Raw genomic sequence first — 15,320 nt, 5'->3', positions numbered from 1 at the left:
AGTCTAATGCGCATGAGATGTGCGCATTTCCTTCACCAAACTACGCACTCTTCTTGTCTTATGCGAAGGCCTTATGAGCGAATGCTTTTTGTTGAAATGAGCCTCCTCACGTGTCATATATATGCAATGTACATGGGTTTTACATGGGGTGTGCAGCCCCATGGACGACCCCATAATCCCCCATCATACATGCCCATACGCATCATTAAACAAGTTGGCTTTCATCCCTTAATCCATCGCATATAAGTTCGCCCAACACTTAGTCGAATTTCCAAGTGTTGCACTTATCGTCGCATTGAACTCGCAGGAACGTCGCATTTCCTCCGCAGCCCGTCGCACTTCCGTTTGTCGCGCGCCCGTCGTGCGCCCGCGCGCTCGCCCGCGCCCTCGTGAACGATCGTCCGCCGGCGCCCGTCGCACCAATGTCCGAAGGTCCTTACATCAGGTCTATCGTTATCAATGGCTCTCTCGTGAAGGACGATTGGCATCCACAACGCAACGTTGTATAGCACTAAATTCATGCTTCTCATGTATCCTTCTCGTGGATAGTGATTCATATAATAGCGAAAACATTCTACAATAATTCAGTGTCGTAAAGCAGGCCCACCCGCTCTAGAAATTCATTCACACGTGCTACACAGACAAACAAATAACATTGACAGCCCAACTCACATTTCTCATTAAAAGGATGGATAGACAACGCGATGCTTACAGAGAATTTATTCTCTCCAACTCCCTTGGAGGGCCAAGGCCTAAAACCATACGGGCTCTGATACCAAGAAAGATTTTTAAATGCACTCCAAATTGTGTTCATATGAAAATAATAATACAATATAAATACATCAAGTTATGTCTCTAGATAGCTAGTCTATTTTGGACATACAATCTCTTGGTTGAGTGAATATCCCAATCACACACCAATCTAGGAAGCTAACTAGTTGGAGAGAATTTCTCGACCAATTAGACCTTAACAAACTCCTAACTAATAAGAACAGACTCATTCTAGAATGGATGAGCACATCAAAGACAAGTAGGAATTATATTTACCATATCCCATGAAACTCTTCACAGGGAAGATTATGATCTCAAAGTCAAATTTTGCGAAGTGTACCATGCCCAAGTGGATCTCATGGACAAGTTAGTGAGACTTCAGCGTCAGTGCTCTCTTTTGACAAATGAAGAGGACACATTCAGGAACATTATCATGGACCTCAATTTAAGCAATATGCTCCCAAAGGTCCCGACCAACACTAGGAAGATTCAGGCAAGCAGAACATAGATCTCAATACGCCAATAATTGTCAAGCATTAAATCTAGCTACTCTCACTACATGTGAATTTTTGTCCTTTTTGTAATCTTGTAGTTATGATGTAACTAGGTCTATTTTTAGTTTTTTAGGTCCTTTTATATAATGGGTTGGTGTTCTCTCTAAATTTTAGTTAGATCTAAATATTGAAGATGTAACCCTCATGTATCTTTTTGCGACTAGACACAAATTTAAAACTAAATTACTCATTTTGTGTAGTATATATATGTGTGTGTGTGTTCAATTACATAGTTAATATATCCCAATTTTCAATCTTTCACTTCTCTTTTTTTTTTTGGAGTTGTCTATATAGGAGTTTTTTTGGAGTTTTTGGCAAATGTCCAATTTTCAATCTTTCACTTCTCTTTTTTTTGGAGTTGTCTATACAGGAACTTTTTTGGAGTTTTTGGCAAATGTCTAATCAGAATCCAACGAAAAATTTTGGGGTGAAATCTTAATTTGTGTTGTTTAAACTAATTTTTTTATATTTTTTTAGAAATAAAACAACAACTATATGAAGAAAAAAATTATATTATTCTTTGAAATTAAATTATATTTTTATATATTTACACTCTCACAAATATCAAAATCCCGAAAAATATGTTTTGTTTACATCTATTTCCTACATCATCATGGCAAAAAATAGTTAAGTAGTTTTTACAAGGAAATCGACCTTTAATATATTCATCATTAATATTATAATAAATTAAGGTTTTTTCTAAACACACATTTTATTTTTATTTGTTAAATAAATAAAAAAGAAAAAAGAAAAATTAGCATTTTATTTTTATTTGTTGCATGCGTGATTGTGCATTCCGAGAGTCGAACTCGGCACCTGGACGATCCAATCAAAAGATAAATGTCTATATGGTTAAATTACCAAAACGAGAGTTAGAAATCAGGTGACGTTGACCCACATTTGAAACATACGTAAAGAGGGGCATTCCGAGAATCGAACTCGGGACCTTTCGCAACCAAAGTGAGAATCATACCACTAAACCAAATACCTCTACGAAAAGATGTGTTACACAATATATATTTAATAAAATTACCTTCTCAAATAATGACCAAAACAGAGGACGATAATTATACCTCAGTAAAAATAAAAATTTATTAAATAATGACGAAATCAGAAACCGCAAATTACCTAGTAAAATAAATAACATATTAAATACTGGCGAAATCAGAAACCGCAAATTACCTAGTAAAATTAATAACATATTAAATAATGACGAAATCAGAAACCGCAAATTACCTAGTAAAATTAATAACATATTAAATAATGACGAAATCAGAAACCGCAAATTACCAAGTAAAATTAATAACATATTAAATAATAAAATTAAAACTTGATTGTCAGAAGTGGGATTTGAACCCACGCCCTCTTTCGAAGACCAGAACTTGAGTCTGGCGCCTTAGACCACTCGGCCATCCTGACGATTGATGCTTCTATTTTTTGAAATCAAAGAGGTGAAGGTTGTTTAGTTTTTTTTATTATTATTCTAATTTAATGGTTAAATTAGTAATAGAGATAGTTATTATTAATTGTTATTTATTATTGTTATTTAAGGAAAATTATGTCATTTGGAATTATTGTTAATGGTCAATCAAGAGGTAGGTTTCACTTTTATCAAAGATCTCTCATCTAAGTCATTAACGTATTTTCTTATGAGCTTTTACCTAAACAAAGGAAATTTTATAGAATAATAAAAAACTATATATTTATTCTAATTTATTTTATTTATTTTTTTACTAGAAAAATTGATAATTGGATTATTCACAACCATCACCAATTAAACTGACTACTTTTTATCTATTTATTTTTATTTAAAATATATATGAATAATAATACTTAATCCTAAATGTATTTTAATATAAGATTATGTTACTTATTATGAAACGTTTAGTTTAAGAAATTATGATTTGGAAGTATATATTTTATTAAAATTGTTTAAGATTTGTTTATGTTTTATAAATATTTTTATATACATTATTGTAAGAATGTCGAGTAGTAATATTAATAAATTATCATATATATTTATTTATTTCTTAATTAATTGTATTTTTAAAATAATTTTTTTTGGTAGGTAAGCACTCCGGGGATTTGAATCAGTGACCTATTGCAAAGAGTGCCTTAACAGTGCACCCATTCACCCTCAATCCAAAGCCCCATGGGCTTGTATTTTTAATATTTAATATTGAAAGAAATAATATTTTAATTTATGTATACATATAAATTAATGAAATTAAAAATATATAAATTAAGAAAAGTTTCTTTTTTTTGGTTAGAAATTACTACCTTATACAGAAGGGCCACTATTATTAAATTTCATTTATACGAAAGGGTCGCTGCTATTAAAGTTCATCATTTTGAACGGTCTTGCATAAGGATTTCCAAGTTGAAGACAAATCTGGTTTTTTAAAACGATGTAGAGGCTCTTCCCTTGTTCCTCTGTTCACTCAGATTAAGAACCCTCTTAATAGTTTAGTTATCTTCGTATTCTTCTTACTGCTAGCATGATGGTGTTGGTTCTTTTGGAGATTGGCAGGGTGAGAAAGTTTCTGGGTTTTATTTCTCGTGATTTGTTGTCTCTACATTTGGAACTTTCAAATGAGATCTCTGCTCCCCTTTGGTCAAGGATCGAGGCGTGCTCGACACTGAAATCTATTCATCTAGAAGAAATCTGGAAAGTAAAGTAGTCCAAGAAGTTCAGTAAGCTCTCAGAGAAATCAATCTCGCAGCCTAATGAGTCTAGTTACTTTTGTGGTCTTTCCAAGAGCAGAATTAATTCTAATCAAATATATGCTCTCTAATCTTGGGTTGACAGTGTTTCTCACCCTTACGCCATCGAGGGTGAGGTTGGAACCTTCTCGTGTTTCGGCTGTAATAACTCTGCAAATTCACCGGGTTAGATTCCCCCAATTCGTTATTCGTTAATTCTTTTAGTTTTCATTGGTTTCAAAAATATTGGAAGTGGTTCTATTAATAATAATTTTTATAATATTCAATTGAATAGTAATAATAATAATAATAATTATTATTATTATTTGTATAATAATAATATTAATTGGTTTAATAATAATAATAATAGTCACTGTATTTTCAATTCAGATAGGCATAATAATATTAGGAATAGAAATAATACTTTATGTATGGATGATGATGATGATGAAGAAGAAGAAGAAGAAGTTAGTGACTCTGTTTTCAATTTTGATAATTGTAATAATATTAGGATTGGTACTAAGGTTCTAGGTTTGGATAATAATGTTTGTTCCAATTTTCTTTCTTCTTCTAGTAATAGGGTTGTTAATCTCTCTAGCTTTTCTTTTGATCCCCTGTCTTTAGTCTTTTGGAGAAAGGTTTAAATTTTTCTCTGGCTTCTAGAAAAATCTTGGTCGACGATATCATCTATAGCATTAAATATGGCATTAGAGATTTATTGAATGTCACTAAAGATATCATTCATCAAGACTGTGCGGTTGTCCTTCAAAAGGAAAAGCCCCCCAAGAACAACATTACCAAACCTGAGTTTGATGCTCTCAAATCGTTAAAAAATAATAATAATAGTGTTGTTCTCAATGCTGACAAAGGTGGTGTTGTGGTTATTCTTGATAAAGATGATTACCGTCGAAAGATGTTGGACCACCTCTATAATAGTGGAAACTATAGGAAACTCAACAAGAATCCCTTGAAGATGATTTCCAAAAGTGTGGCTCTTTCTATAAAGGCTAGTAGCTCGGTCACTTCATTCAGTCATAAGCTTATAGAAAGTTGCCCTCTTACCCCCAGAATTTATGTCCTGCCAAAGATTCATAAGGAAGGGGCTCCTTTGAGACCCTTTGTCAACACGATAGGAGAGCCAACTTATCTTCTTGCTAAATATTTAGCCTAGAAGCTTAAGACCCTCATTGGCCATACAGAATCCTTTGTCAAGGACTCTGCATCATTTTTCAATGAGTTAAAGAGTTTCAAGCTTGATCTAGATGAAAATCTTGTGAGCTTCGATGTGGTCTCCCTCTACACTAATATCCCTATCAACGAGGCCATTGAAGTCACCAAGCACATTATGGATCCTGATATGGCTAATTTAGTTGGTATTTGTCTTACTTCTACTTTCGTTTCATTTGACGGGTAATTCTATGAGCAAACTTGCGATGTCGCCATGGGTTCCCCCTCTCCCCTGTGGTAGCTAATCTATTCACGAAGAATTTTGAATCAAATTCCTTAGCTTCTTCTTGTCTTTTGCATATGATGTGAAAGAGGTTTTTGGATGACACTTGTGTCATCTGGTCCCATGGTAAGGAAGAGTTGGAACTGTTTTTCCTCCATCTTAACAATCAATCTAGTTCCATAAATTTCACCATGGAATTTGAAAGTAATGCTAGTCTACCCTTCCTTGACGTCCTCCTCTCAAGGAATGATGATGGCTCTTTTTCTCATCAGGTATTTTGTAAAAAAACTCATATAGAACAATATATTCATGCTAATTCTCATAATTTCCCATCTCAAAAGCTTGGTGTTCTCAATACCTTAGCGACTGGAGCTTTAAGAGTTTCTGATGACAACCATCTCAACGAAGAGAAAACACATCTCCTAAGTGTTTCATTTAATTAAGGGTATAGTAGACACCAATGTACTAAGGCTTTCCTCAGAGCTGAAAAAGGTCCTAGTGCTAAGAAAGATACCAAGGATCGATTTCCTGGTGTTCATCTTCCTTTTATCCAAGGGACCACTAACAAGATTGCGAGGATCCTAAGGAAGCATAAGGTGGCTTCAACCTTTAGGCCTTTAAATATCATCGGAGCTCCCTTAGATCTATAAAAAACCCAGTGGAACCGAAGAATATGAAGGGTGTTTACGTTATTCCATGCTCTTGTGGGACTCCCTACATTGGTGAGATTGGCTGCTCAATTAATCAAAGGATTCATGAGCATGTCACTGACATCAAACATGGCACTGCTCTGGCAGAGCATGCAGATAAATCTAAGCATCACATATGCATTGAGGAGGCCCAAGTCGTTGCTAGGGTTAGTCATTTCCATCATCGTAAATTGAGGGAGGCCCTAGAAATCAGAAAAAATGCCTAATAATTTGAATAGAGACGATGGTTGGATTATTAGTAGAAGTTGGGTCCCTCTCCTATCCTCCTAGTTTTTTAGGTTTCTTTTTAGGATTTATTTTGTTTGTTTATTTATTTATGTAGATATTGGTGTCCTTTTTATAGTATTTGTTGTTGGTTTATTCTTTAGAAAAGTTTATATTCTTGATCCTTCATGATTTCTTAAGTATTTTATCATCCTAATTGTTCTTAACTCCTTTTAGTATTTTTCTTATTTGTTTAATGGACCTCTACTTGTATTTTATTGTTGACCGTGTTTTATTTATTGATTAATTTTCTTTGTATATATATATATATATATATATATATGTGTGTATTAATTATTTATTATTTATTTATTTATTTATATTTCTTTTGACCTGTTTATATTTTTGTGTTATTTTATTTATTTTCCATTAATTATTTTTATTTTAGTTTACTTTATTTCCATTAATTATTTTTATTTATTAAAATATCTTCTCTTGATTTGGGCCTTGACTTTTTTTTATAATTTTTTACTTCCTTCTTTGTTTGGAGTTTCACTTTGGTTTTTTTCCTAGCAATAGTATTTTTTAATAATATTTGATTTTAATAAATTAATTTAAATATTGTTTTTCAAAAACTAATTGTTATTTATTAATATTTGTTTTTAATTAATTAATATCATAATTTAAATATTATTGTTCAAATATAGCAGTTACTTGAAATTATGGTCTCTATATTGCTCTCTATTTAAGCCTTTGCCATGGTATGTCTCTTCATCTTGTCCTGATGCTGAACCACCCTTGTTGATTTGAAGCGCATCGGTCAAAATTTCTCTTATATAATTTTTACCAAAAAACTTTTCTTAATTCATTATAGAACACAAAAACTTAAATTCAAAAATATATAAATTATTAATATAATAAAATTTTAAATAATAAATATAATTTATTAATTCAATTTAAATTAGAAATTAGTAAAAATATTTTTTAAATATAAATTTAAATCAATAAACATAAATTTATAAACCAACCTATAATAAAAATTTAAATGATAAATATAATTTATTAATTTAAATTAAATTAGAAATTATTGAAAATATTTATTAAATGTAAATTTATATCAACAAACATAAAATTATAAACCAAAAAATCAATGAATAAATAAAGTATCTTAACATTTATATGGTAATACGAAAGGGCATATTAAAAACTATTCTTTAACTCAAAAGAATAACATAATTCAACTAATTTAATAATAATTATATGTTGAATTAAAAATTAAAATCTTAAAAACTATTTCTAACCATCAAAATATGACATATTTTATTATTTATTATCATACACATGTACACTCCCACTCTTCTCTAACCATTTCATCATTCTTATTATTTTTAAATTAAATTCCAACAAAGCTCAAGATATAGATAATCTATAAACCAAATTCTTCAAACATAATTATGATAAAGTTTTTGTATTCATATCATAAATATTAAACCTATGTCACTTTATTGTTGCCCATATATTTGCACCTTGTTGAATTTCTCAAATCATCTACCATATCTATAAAGTTGGAGATACACAACTATCTCTCAATCATTTAAAAAAAAACAAACAAACAAACAACCAACCTTGGAAACTATCACGTATCTAAATTAGAGCACAATGGCCTTAGTGACTATATTTATCCGATGTGAAATTTTTATCTCTTAAAATATTAAGAGCTAAAGAAGAAACAAATTTCAAAAGCAATCATGGCACGTGTAACAAAATCTTAGCCATAACCTTTATCATTAAGGAGGCCAAAACAAATGGAATTAAATTTTATTGTTATTTTTACAAAGCATTTGAAAGATGGTCTCAACACTTATAAGATTCAAAAGTTTCTAGATCTTTCAGGTCACTTGTTTCCTTGATTATTCCACTATAATAAACCCATCATTAATAAGAAGTTTGAAGCTTTATAAGACTTAGTCAAGATTATCTTATCAAATGGTTTTTATACATTGCATCGATGAATGGAATATTATGTATTACATATGGTTCTTTTTTCTTTGAAGTGTGTATATTTATCCTTCTTTTCATAAATGACCATTTGTTTTATCAAAATCAATGAGAAGTTTACATTAATTTAATATTCTTCTACCTCCATCAAATGAGTATAATATTTTTCTATTCCTTCCAAAATGTAGGTACAAGATTTTAATGATAATCTATTAATTTCTAACAATTACATACATTTGAATGAGATTAAGTGACTCGTTTAAAAGCAAAAGGAACCACATAGCATAAATTAAACAAATAATTATTAATTCACTAATAATATTTTTAATCAAATTATTTATTTCTAAAATTAATTTGAGATTATTTTAAAAATAATTAAATAATTAATTGCTTTGAGAAGTACTCTAAAGTTTAGTATAGACCAAATGTTTAAGTGTAATATAATATTGTTTATCAACTCTATATATATATAAAACTAACAAAAGAAATGTCACCATCTTATGTTTTAATTAAGATTCAAATTAAAACACATATAAATATAAAATGTACAATGTAAAGAATGCCAAATAGTTCCACTAACAAAGAAAGAGATTTTAAAACCCCGAAGAACCGGAGAACCAAAAACGACAAAGAAGTTTTAGCAAATTCTACAAACACCATGACCTGCATGGAATTTCAAGGCTCCACGAATTATACAGCCATAGAAATGTATACAAATGATCTTGCAGTGTTACAATTGTGTAGGCCTTGCACTTGCAGGTTCAGAGATATAAAAATTGCATGACCTGAGACGCTCTGATGGGTATGCGAAGAAGAAGATAAAATTAAGTGATTGGATTCATGATGTTGTTGCAAGTGATTTTTGGTTAGTTAAAAAGGTTAAAATATATCAAAGAGTAATTGCTATAACCTTATATGGGATTATAATATTATATTATAATATTAACACCAGATCATCGGGTGCACATAAATTGTAGTTCATTTCTCTACGTTGTGAGTAATTGCTCTAGAATTTTATGATTCAAATTTGGAATTACTGTGCGCGAGAGAGCGAGAGCGCTCTGCCTGCATCCCTAATCTCCATCCCTCTCTCCTTCGAGTTGATCTGAGGACCCTTCTAGATGATTCTCCCTGAGGGGGAGCGACCCTCCCCCCCCTCTTCATCCTTCAAATCCAGCAACGCTTGCATTCAGGAGCCTCATCAGCTCGCTTAGGCCTCCACAAGAGTGACCTTCAATCTCCAAATTCGTTAAGAAGCTTGATTCAATTTCAAAAATACAACTACCCCCTAAGTCCCTCACAAAGCAGCTCTTTCTCTTGTCGAACAAGGGCTAGTTGGTTAGTTCACTAGCCTCTAGCCATCTCCAAAAATAATTCAAAAATGGATCAAGCGCAACTGTGATTCGAAAACCTAAGGAAAAATCTCAATTTGTTTCTACGGCAAAAGGTATTTCACCTTGTACTTTGAATCCAAGGAAGATCAGGATCTGATCTTCAGGAATGGACCTTACTTCATGGATATAAGAGGATTATATTTAAATCGATGAATGCAATATTTCAATCTTGAACTAGACATTCCAAGTGCAGTGTTGGTTTGGGTTTGTCTTCCCCACCTGCCTCTTCATTATTAGGGAGATGATTTGGTAAGAGTTATCGGCAATGTAATCGGAAAATAAATAGACAAAAGCGAGCCTAAGGAAAACTTGCATGCATGTGCATGGATCTGTGTAGAAGTCGATCTTGGAAAAGGTTTACTGGAGGAAGTAAAGATCAAGGTAAACAATTGGACACACATTCAGCGGCTTGACTATGAACAAATCCCTTTCAAATGTAAGGCATGCCAAAAATAACGAAATTTTGCAAACAGATGCTCAAAGTGACCAATAGAATCACAAGAGAATCAAGAAGCCTGGTGGGAGATTGTTAAATGTAGGTATTCAATCAACTCCAACAAATCCTCCGTGCATGCAACAAACCCTCCTGCGGGCCCATCCTTATTTGATCCCCCTCCCCTCACTCTTAAACCATCACAAACCATACTCCCTCTAACAAATATTTTGATTCCCTAGACAATCTTGATCAATATTATCTCCTCATAATCCCCTTAGAGCTTGAAGAGGGGGGGATCCGTTTGGTAGATGAGAACCCTCCTCCTCCTCAGAATGTTGTTCGAAATCATCCCGTCAATTCTTCTACTGCCTTGTCCTAGAACCCCCCATCCCCTGATCTTCCTCCCTCGAGTCCATACAATACCCATCCTAGATCTCCCCTTGTCTCTTTAAATCCCCTCACATCCTGTTATGAATATAATTCATAACAAGTAAAATAAAAAAAATTAATGTAAATATTAAATAATCAATTATTGGTCATGTTAAATAGTCATTAAGTTAAGTGAAAAGGCATGTCTAAAAGGCATGCCCAGTCACGAAAGGACACCTGCTTAGGTATATATATGTGGGTCTTCATTGTAGCATTCATCACTTGTACAATTTTATATATAATAAATTATTATTACAAAATACCTCTTGTGTAGTTTTACATTCAAGCCAACAAGCTACAGGTTTGTTGCTTCAGTGGTATCAGAGCCATGGCACACAATATAATCATGCGGGTCTTTGAACATTGTTTGCCACACGATGTGCCATTATGTTCATGTCCTGATTGCATTGAGTAGTTTAATAAAATTTAAGAAGTATTTCAGTGTTTAGAAAAATCATATGTAGAATTTAAAGCATGTCGAAAGAAAAGCGATAACAAGGAAAATGATCAAGATGATGATCCAGATGAAAATGATGTCGATGAAGATTATGTAGATCAAGATGATGATCCAGATGAAGATGATGTGGATGAGGACTATCTTGAGAAACAAGAAAGGTCTGAGGCCAAATTTCTGTGGGAATCTGAGATGATAAAAATAAAGGCAGTTGAGTTAAAAGCTAAGGAGGTCAAGGTGAACACTCGTCTTCTATATCAGCAAACAAGGTTTAACCTTCTTCGAGAGGAGAGTAAAGGCTATGCAAAATTGGTGACTCTCTTATGTTAATTTGGTTCTAGTGGATTGACACATAGGACTGCATTTGTTGTGATCAACACAATTAAGTCATTAATTGGCCACTTTGATTTGGACCCAAACCGTGTTTTTGACATTGTTTTGGAATGTTTTGAGCTGCAACCTGAAAATGATGCTTTTCTTGAACTAATACCTATCTTTACAAAGTCTCATGCTGCACATATTCTTGGATTCAAATTCCAATACTATCAGCGTCAAGATGTAAATGAGCATGTACCTGATGAATTGTACATAGTTACAACAGAACTGGTGAAGGCAGATTTTATTGACCTTGACAACATATATGCACATTTACTTCCCAAGGATGAAGAAGCATTTGAGCATTATGAAGAGATCTCAAAAAAGAAATTGGATGAGGTAAACAAATTGGCAAGATAAATCTTGGAGCAACAAGTAAGGATCTGATGGAAGAGGAAAAACCTGGAGATGTTACAATTGATTTATTTGCAGCTCTAGATATGGAAGCAAAGGCTGGTAGTGAATGTTCCACGGAGCTTGTTACAAATAAGAAGTTGGGTCTGTTGAAAGGATTTCTTGCAGTTGATGAAGTGGTTGATAATGTGACAGTTGTATTTGATGATGGATCAAAATGTAAATTAATGAAGGCTGATCTTGATTGCCTTATCCCAATCTCCAAGAATCTTCTTGAGGATACACATTATCCTTATTTTCCAGGGCAACATGTCTGGGGCAGTTCTTCAACAGTTTTCAAGAATGCTTGATGGTTATGTGGTGCATGGAAGGAAAATCGTATGGAAGGCACATTAAGTAATGTGGAAGTGGGATCAGTTTATGTCTATTGGATTGTTGTAGCACATACTGAATATGTTATGAAACCAACTCACAAAAATATAGAAAAGATAGATCAACGCCTTAGAAATCAACATCTTCGAGGGGCCAACCTCCTTTACATTACACAAGGAATAATTCTTGGATGATACAAATGACAAGACCTCCTTTCTATATATAGGAGTCTAAGGGGTCATAATATAATCAAAGCCGACATAACAATAATATTGTAAGGCCAAAATAATAACAATAGTGGGCTTTTATGGGGCACAATAATAACAATATGGGCACTACATGGCCACAAAAATATAATAAGGGGGTTGAACTAATAACAATAAGGGCTTACACTAGTAGTATAGGGACCTAACATGCCCCTCTCCTTCAAAAAGTGTTGTCCTCAATGCTTGAGTAGTTCTTGATGCTTATGTATAAAATTATTGTCCTCCCATGTGGACTCTTCAGCGGGTAAGTTCTTCCACTTGATGAGATACTCTGAAATTGATCGATTTCGTAGCTGTTGGGTTCTTGTTTCTGTGACTTCTCTAGGTTCCAATATGATTTTTCTGTCCTCGTCAAGTTCTGAAAATATTGTTTGAACTGGGATCTTCTGCAACTTTTGAATGAGTGGCCACACTTCTTCGTCCTTCTTCCATTCATCCCTTGCTTCGCTTATCCAATCTGGTTGGATAATAGAAATAACACAAAACAATGCTTCCACATCCTCATCCCTTCTTGAGAGTGCATTTGCAACAACATTTTGCTTCCCTTTTTTGTAGATGATTTCAAAGTCATAACCCAGCATATTTGTGACCCATTTTTTTTGTTCTTTTAAAGATAATCTTTGTTCTCAAAACTATTTAAGACTATCATGATCCATTTTTACCTTGAAGTGTCTTCCCATTACGTAAGGTCGCCATTTCTTAAGTGCATGTAGTATTTCCAACATTTCCTTCTCATAAATAGCTTGCTTGAGATGTAGCCATAAAAATACCCAATTGCCTACATCAAAACTTCTTTCACTACGATGTCGATCTGCCTGTTGTTTCATTTGATTCTGCACCAAAGTGGCATTATCCTTTAAAAGTTGGAGAATTATTGTTGATGCTCGATGTGATCTTTCACTGCTTAAATCTTTTTCTTCTTGATATGTCCTTCTATATTGAGAGTTTGAGGAGTGGTAATTTCTTCCAGTGCATTACAAGATATGGACAAATTCATTTCTTGATGCTTGATGTGATCTTTCACTTCTTGAACATTTTTCTTCTTGATATGTCATTCTATCTTGATAGTTTGAGGAGTGGTAATTCCGACCAATGTATTACAAGATATGGTTGGATTCATTTCTTCTTTCTCGATGTGATCTTTCACTTCTTGAACCTTTTTTTCTTGATCCTTCTATCTTGAGAGTTTGAGGAGTGGTAATTCTTGCCAATGCTTTACAAGATATTGTCGGATTCATTTCTTCTTTCTTTGGGGTTGGTTCTTGGTGTATATCCTCTTCTTTTGATGTTTCTTGATCATTTTCTTCCTCCTCTTCATAATCTATGTAAAAAATTTCTTCTCAGCACACTTATGACCTTTAGTGTATTTGCTATCACAATTGTAACAAAGCTCTTTTTCTCTTTTTTCTTCCAATTGTTGTGGTGTAAACCTTGTACGTTGTGGAAAGCTAGGAGAAAAAATACTTCCATAATTATAGTAGTGAGTGGCGAGATTCCTTGTTTCCATAATTTCGCTTTCAATTTTTCTTGCCGACTTGAATGCCTTCTCTAATGAATCAGGTTCCCAAAGACAAACCTCATGTTGAATGTTATCCTTTAAAGTCCATATGAATACATCAATCCTTTGCTTCTCTAGAATATCATTTAGCCTTATATTCAATTTTTGAAAGTCCTCAATGCGCTCTGTGATTGAACCCTTTTGTTTGAGATTTATCACTTGGCTAAAGAAGTTGTTTCTCTTCGTATCCTCATAATGTGCTATCATTTCCTCCATGAAAATGACCATGTGACAAGTGGTTTATGAGAACAAAGCCTTTCATACCATAAAAATTGATTTGATTCTAAATATATAGATGCAATACATACCTTTTGTAACAGTTTCACCTCATGTAGATCAAAATATTCCTCCATCTGTAGTATCCAATTTAATGGATCCTTGCCACCAAATTTCCTCATATTGCATTTTCTTGATTTTAGGAGCTCAATTTTGAAACGACTGTAACTCTATAATTTCCAATTTCCAAGTTCTAAAATTGTGTCCGGCAGTATCCCTCTGAGTCCTCTTTCTAACCCCACAAGTTTGATCAAGATTGGATTTTGCAAGGAAGAGTTATGTCAAATCTCCCACGATGACCTGATTATAGACTGGTTCAGTAGAGCGAACTTGTACGAAGTGCCTCGTGTCATTGTTTCAACCTTAGGACCTGAAACCGATACACAGAAAACTAAAGTCTGTCTTGTTTCTGTAACTTCTTACGAAATTTCAATCTGATGCTGAAAAATAACGTTATGATGATTTTCCCAAGGTCACCTATTTGGAATGTAATTTGGGAGCCTGCCAAAACCCTAAATCTCTTGGACTCTATCTCTGAAAATATAGTGAAACAAGATCTGAAATTTGGGACCGTGCTTCGCCAAGTTTTCGGCTCAAATGGGTTTTAATTTTAGAGTTTGACAATTTGCAGAAAAACAATTATAGCGAAAATACCACGATGACCTGTTTGAGATGGAATTCTGGAGCTTGCAAAAACCCTAATTTACTCAGATCATATCTCTGAAAATATAGTGAGACAAGATCTGAAATTCGGACGTGAGATTCAGAACGATTTCCTCTCAAATGGGTTTTTTTTAATCTTTTGAAACGTCGCAAAAAAAGTGTTATAGCATAAATTCCATGAAGACCTGTTTGGAGCAACGAAACTATAGAATCCAAAGCTCTAATACCAAATGTTATGAAACCATCTCACAAAAAGATAGAAAAGATAGATCAACGCCTTAGAAATCAGCCTCTTTGAGGGGGCAACCTCCTTTACATTACACAAATGAATAAATCTTGGATGATACAAATGA

At 33.2% G+C, this 15,320-nt stretch overlaps 1 non-coding gene and 1 pseudogene across 1 annotated transcript; one reads left to right on the top strand and one right to left on the bottom strand.

Moving 5' to 3' along the window:
- Nucleotides 1-2,660: 2,660 nt before the first annotated feature.
- TRNAL-CAA (transfer RNA leucine (anticodon CAA)) lies at nt 2,661-2,744 on the bottom strand. The gene has a single exon. It is a non-coding gene; the product is annotated as a tRNA-Leu (tRNA).
- An 8,251-nt stretch (nt 2,745-10,995) lies between these two features.
- Nucleotides 10,996-12,182, top strand: LOC149197810 (THO complex subunit 2 pseudogene; annotated as a pseudogene).
- Nucleotides 12,183-15,320: the final 3,138 nt, after the last annotated feature.

This window comes from Pinus tabuliformis, chromosome 2_2, assembly GCF_031772625.1.
Source record: "Pinus tabuliformis cultivar Carrire ecotype Pingquan chromosome 2_2, CPIR1, whole genome shotgun sequence".
NCBI lineage: Eukaryota > Viridiplantae > Streptophyta > Pinopsida > Pinales > Pinaceae > Pinus > Pinus tabuliformis.
The sequence above is the reverse complement of the archived record's forward strand: the minus strand, read 5'-3'. Positions and strand labels throughout refer to the sequence as shown.